Raw genomic sequence first — 6518 nt, 5'->3', positions numbered from 1 at the left:
CTAGGCAGTTTCATGTTCATTACCATTTGTCGTTCCCATCCATAAAGTTGTCTAACCAATTCTTTAAACAACCGATAGTTTCAGCGCTCACTATATGATTATTAAGTCTATTCCATTCGTTGACCACTCTATTAGTAAACCAGTTATTGCCTATTTCCTTCTTAAATCTAAATTTGTCCAATTTAAATACATTACTGCGAGTCCTGTTTTCTTAATATGATGACCTTGTTTGCGTTACCCTCGTTAGAGGCTTTGGTCCACTTGAACACCTTTATTAGATCACTTTGCACTATGCGTCTTTCCAGAGAGTGTAAATTAAAGTGCCTAACTCTGACCGCGTAAGATAAATTTCTGAGCCTATGTATTATTTTGGTCATTGTCCTCTGTACGGATTCTAGTGAATGGATGTCCATTCTATAAAACGGAGACCAAAACTGTACCGCATAGTCAAGGTTGCGTCTAACTGACGCCAGATAGAGTTTGATAATTACCTCTGCACTTTTATTCGTAACCATCCTAGCAATGAAACCTTATGCTCTGTTAGCTTTATTCCTGGCCCTAATGCACTGTTTCCTGTATTCAAGGTCAGGACTCCCTAGAACTGTCAAGTCTCTCTCGCACTTAATTTTCTCTAAGAACATGTTACATAAGCTATATCTGCTTTCGGGGTTGTGTAGTCCTACGTTTAACACGCTGCACTTTGAGATATTGAAGTTCAAGCAGTAGGAATACTGTGCGTAGCCACGCTGATGCGCCGCCACTAGTACGTTCCTTCTGCCCTCCTTAGAGACAGCTGGTCGATAGCGCTATTGCTCTCAGCCCGTAGGTGGTAATGGGGCATCTTTGGTTGGTCCGGGAATGCACAGAGAAATTCTTCCAGATGTATCGATAAGTCGTTGTGAAGAAGTGGACCTCCGATATCAAAGGTGTTCTCCCTAAGTGTCCTAGTTCTGATTGTGGGTCTGGTGTATACTTTTTCTACGTAGCAAGGAAGTCATATGCATTACTGGTCATTAAAACTAAAAATGAGATTATTTATTGTGTGACCCATCATTACCTTGTGTATATAGATAATCATTTATCGTTCTCTACGACGCTCTTGTGAAAAGAGTTTCAGTTTATATAATCTTTCCCAGTAATTGAGGTGTTGAACAGCACATATCTTAATTGTCTGCAAGCGCTGAACTATTACTAATAATTGTTTTTCTCCCAGTTTGCACGGATTTCACAGCTGACAATTATACCCAAGCAGAGGTACAGGTGATTCATATAGTGTCAGCATGGATCGTATTTCTCTCGTTTGGAAAGCGCACACGTGCACGCTCACACACACACACACACACACACACACACACACACACACACACACACACACACACACACACACACACACACACGCACACACACACACACGCTTCATATCAATATATGATCGCATATAGGCCTACATATACATACAAACGTACATACTAAATCTCATGTCATAATCTATTTGAAAGAAAATACAGCAGATCTCCTAAGGTTAATAAGTTTTACGGCTTATAAATCCCGTTTTGTGTGACAAAGGTGTAAGTTTAAGTTTTTTTTTGACCAAAGAATGGGCAATTAACTATGCAAGACATAAATCGGTAAATCATTGAGTAAATACAATGTAAATATGCATTTAGATATGTGAATAAATGGTATATACATAATTAATTTTCCTACTCTTTTTTTCTTTATTTTCCTTCCCGTTCTCTTTCTGTTACTACTCCTCCTTATTCTCCTCTTTCTCCTTCTCCTCCTCCTCCTCCTCCTCCTCCTCCTCCTCCCCCTCCTTCTCTTCCTCCTTCTCGTCCTTCTCCTCCTTCACCTACATTTCCTTCTTCTCTTTCTCCTCTTCTTAGTCCTCTTCCTTCTCCTCCTCGTCTGAGTCCTCTTTCTGAATCGTTTTCTTCCGTTCCCCCTTATAATTCCCCGTCCCTTCTTCCACCTCCAATAACTTCTAATTCTCCTCTTCTTCTACCAGTCGTCATTCAGAAAATAGTTTTTTTTTTGTCCCAGTCATAATCAATGTAGCGTGTCATCGTGCCAAGTAGGCTAGAAAAAACAAATGTAACCACAGAGCAGGAGCTTGTTGTGCCTGTAATCTCACCAGACATTCTATCCGAGCCAACTGTCGAGGTTACAAAAGAACATTTGACATCCAGCCTCCACGCACTCAAATCATCGATTTTTTTTTCTTTTGACAAATGGAACAATCAAAGCGGTTAACTCGGTTAAAATAACGGTTAATTGCCGTCTCGGTGGATATAAGAGATAATTGTTCCAGTATGTAAGACTGGCTTTTACATGGACAAAAGCAGCTGTGGAGACTGGCCAGCACATGCTACGACACCATTAGAGAATTAGAACTTCATCTAATGAGCCTTGACCAATACGAAAGTCTTGTGGGTTGAATGCTTTGCTTTTGTTACACAGAAAACGGACTGAGGTAAATTCAGTTACATCCTCATTGATATAATGTTGTGTTTGTTTTGGTTAATGCTATGCCAGTATATTTGTCCCTTTGTAATCACATTAGTTTATGTGTGTATGCGTGTGTGTGTGTGTGTGTGTGTGTGTGTGTGTGTGTGTGTGTGTGTGTGTGTGTGTGTGTGTGTGTGTGTGTGTGAGTGCGTGTGCGTGCGTGTATTTGTATGTGCGAGTGTGTGTTTTTGTGTGTGCGTGAGTATGAGTGAGCGTATGAGTGCATCTTTGTGTAACTCTCTATCTATCTATCTCCCTCCGCCTGTCTTTCTCTCCTGTCTCTCTATCTCTCCCTCTCTCTCTCTCCTCGCTCTCTCTCTCTATCTCTCTCTCTCTCTCTCTCTCTCTCTCTCTCTCTCTCTCTCTCTCTCTCTCTCTCTCTCTCTCTCTCTCTCTCTCTCTCTCTCTCTACTTCCCCCCTCTCTCTCTCTCTCTCTCTCTCTCTCTCTCTCTCTCTCTCTCTCTCTCTCTCTCTCTCTCTCTCTCTCTCTCTCTCTTCTCCCTTTACCTCCCGCTCTCTCCCTCCCTCTCTGTCTATGATTCCTCTCAGCTCTGTAACATATGCAAATGATATAGCTAAACTGAATGCAAATCTAGAACATTTAACACTAAGGATGAGAAGAAAATCACATAACTTGCCTAATTAGTAAACAGCAAAACGGAGCCGTCGAGTTACATGATTTCTCTCCTCGCGTTTTGTACCTTCGTCTCCTTGTTTATCTATTTATTTTTTATTTTCAATAGGTCACGTGACTTTAATCAGCTGGGTTGGAAGGAAGTCTCGGTCTAGCCAAACCCCCATTCTGAACAGAGATTAATATCATATCAATGAAGTTCCATTTTGTTATTTGTTCTGTGTGAGGTTTTAGTAAACTGACCCTTTGGTGTGGAAATATTTTCCATTCCGTGGAAAAAAAAATGCAGTAATAACGCCAGCCTTAAGTTATTCAAAACAGTAAATTGAAATTCTTATATCAAAAAATTATACCATAAGTCTTACAAATTTATTTACATGATTGTATATTGTTGGTAATAATTACACCAAGATACTTTATGCTCTCCATTCTAGTAATTTTTTCGTTTCCAGCTAATTAGTAGTTGTATAATTTAGTTTTATCTATGCGTATTATCCGGGGCAATGACTAGGACATCGTCTACATATCGAAACCAATGGGTCCCTCTTCCCATAATTATACATCATCATTATACATGGAGGTTTTGGAGAGAGATAATTTTATGAAAATTATGGGAAGAGGGACCCATTGGTTTCGATATGTAAACGACGTCCTAGTCATTGCCCCGGGGAAAACCAATTTCACCACCAAACCTAATAGGCTGAATATGGTAGACAGGGATATTCAGTTCACAGTAGAACACGAGGTGGATCAAAAGTTATCTATCTTGGATGTATTAATTTGGAGGAAGGATAACGGCACGGTGGGTTTCTCGGTTCACAAAAAGCTACAAACAAAAATGACCTCATCCACTACTTTTCGGCACATAGTGAAAGGATAAAGAGAGGAGTAATAATTGGATTTTTTCTCAGAGCGTTCCGGGTATGTAGTGTAGAACATATTGACAGAGAAATCAAATATATTTTTAAAGTGTTATCAGGACTAAAATATCCAGAAGGGTTACTCCATAGTTTGAAGAAAATAGCGCTTAAAATAGTGGATGAGATAAAGGAAAATAAGGAAGGTGGCTTCATTGTAGTTCCCAACTCCAAGCACACAGAAGAGTTAGGACATTTGCTCCGCAGAGCAGGGCTGAAGATCGCCAGTACATCTAGTACGAAGATAGGTGAAGTAGTGAGAAGTAAGAATAGAAATGAACATAATAACAACAGCATGGTTTACAGAATCCCATGTGGTGGCTGTGATCTAAACTACTTTGGGGAGACAGGAAGAGGCATACACAAGCGGACATATGAGCACAAGAGCGACCTGAGGGCCCACCGAACATCAAACGCCCTGGTGGTTCATGCGGAGGAATACGGACATCTACCTAACTGGGACGGAGTGGAAATATTAAAACAAGGATGAGAAAAGAAAAAAAGAAAAATAGTAGAGGCAGCTTTTATAGCATCCCAGCCCTGCTGTAACCATCGTGATGGTCTTATTAAGCTGTCCAAAACGTCCGGCTGGATGATCTTACAGGAGCTGAAGGGTACGAGAGGGAGGGAGGGGGTGGGTCAAGGAAGGAACACGGAATGATGTAAGATATATAACTGTTGATTTCCCGATCATGTTTGTACACTCTGAAGAAGCTCTGTTAAGAGCGAAACGTCAATTAATAAAACTTCAACGGTTCTCGGTGTTTATCTCACCACCCTGCCACTCATATATATATATATATATATATATATATATATATATATTATATATATATATACATATATATACATATATATATACATATATATATATATATACATATATATATATATGTATATATAGAAACTGAAAAAGTATTGCTAAAAAGAGACAGGCTTATAAGAAATATAAGTGCTCGGGTGCACCTAATGACTATGAAAGTTATGTTTCAATACAGAGAGATTTAAAAAAGACAATAAGAAAAAGAAAACGACAATACGAAATGAACATCGCTGATAAATCCAAAGAGAATCCCAAAGAATTCTATAGTTACATTAGAGATAAAAAGGTTGTTAGGAATCACATTGGTCCACTATTATCTGCTGACGGTCAACTTGAATATTCAAATGAAGGAATGTGTAATATCTTAAACAATTATTTTAGCTCGGTATTCGTAAACGAAACACCTCAAAGTGAATTCCAAACTGAAACCTGTGAAAAGTCTGGGGTAAACTTACTCACTACGGTAAATATAACAAAAGAAAAAATTAAAAGGTGTATAGACAAACTCAAAGTAAATAAAACACCAGGGCCTGACGGTTGGCATCCAAGAATCTTAAAGGAAATGAAAAATGAGATTGTTGTTCCATTAGAAATTATTTTCAAGAAATCCATCATATCCGGAGATGTCCCAAGAGAATGGAAGCTAACTAACGTTACTCCCATATTCAAAAAAGGTGACAACAAGAAACCAAATAACTATAGGCCTATAAGTTTGACTTCGATCGTAGGAAAAATAATGGAAACTATCATCAGAGATGCTATCGAACATCATTTAGAAAGTAACCGTTTGATAAATGATAGCCAGCATGGTTTCAGACGGAAACGTTCTTGCGTGACTAACTCGAATTCTACAACACAGTTATCTCGAATTATGACAAAAGAAACAATATAGATTTAATATATCTAGACTTTGCTAAAGCTTTTGATACCGTCCCACACGAAAGACTACTTACTAAATTAGCGTTGCATGGAATAAGTGGTAGCCTATTAGGTTGGACTAGTAATTGGTTGAAAGGTCGAAAACAGAGAGTTGTTTTAAATGGAAAAACTTCTGGATGGAAAAGTGTTGCAAGTGGAGTTCCTCAGGGTTCCGTTCTTGGGCCACTTCTATTCATAGTATATATAAATGATATAGACCATGGACTAAAATCTACTGTTTCCAAATTTGCTGATGATACAAAACTGTGCGGAGTGGCAAATGATCACCCAAACCAATCAGATATTCAAGAAGATTTAGATAAATTACAGCAATGGTCTGAAAAGTGGCTAATGAAATTTAACACAAGTAAATGCAAGGTAATGCACATAGGTAAAAATAACAGTAAGTACGATTACAAGTTATTTGGAAATTAGTTAACAAAAGTGGATAGTGAAAAAGATCTCGGCGTAATTATCAGTAACGACCTCAAATCATCCAAGCAGTGTATTTCAGCCTCTGAGAAAGCAAATAAGATTCTGGGATTGATTGCGCGATCTTTTGATTTCAAAATTCCATCACTCATTAACAAGCTATATAAATCGTTAGTTCGTCCACACTTGGAATATGCTGTTTCCGTATGGTCACCGAATCTCATTAAAGACATTGACAGACTGGAAAAAGTACAACGGTGAGCCACAAAACCGATTCCAAATATC

The sequence above is a fragment of the Oratosquilla oratoria genome, chromosome 1 (assembly GCF_046742065.1).
Source record: "Oratosquilla oratoria isolate Oo_2021 chromosome 1, ASM4674206v1, whole genome shotgun sequence".
NCBI lineage: Eukaryota > Metazoa > Arthropoda > Malacostraca > Stomatopoda > Squillidae > Oratosquilla > Oratosquilla oratoria.
The sequence above is the reverse complement of the archived record's forward strand: the minus strand, read 5'-3'. Positions refer to the sequence as shown.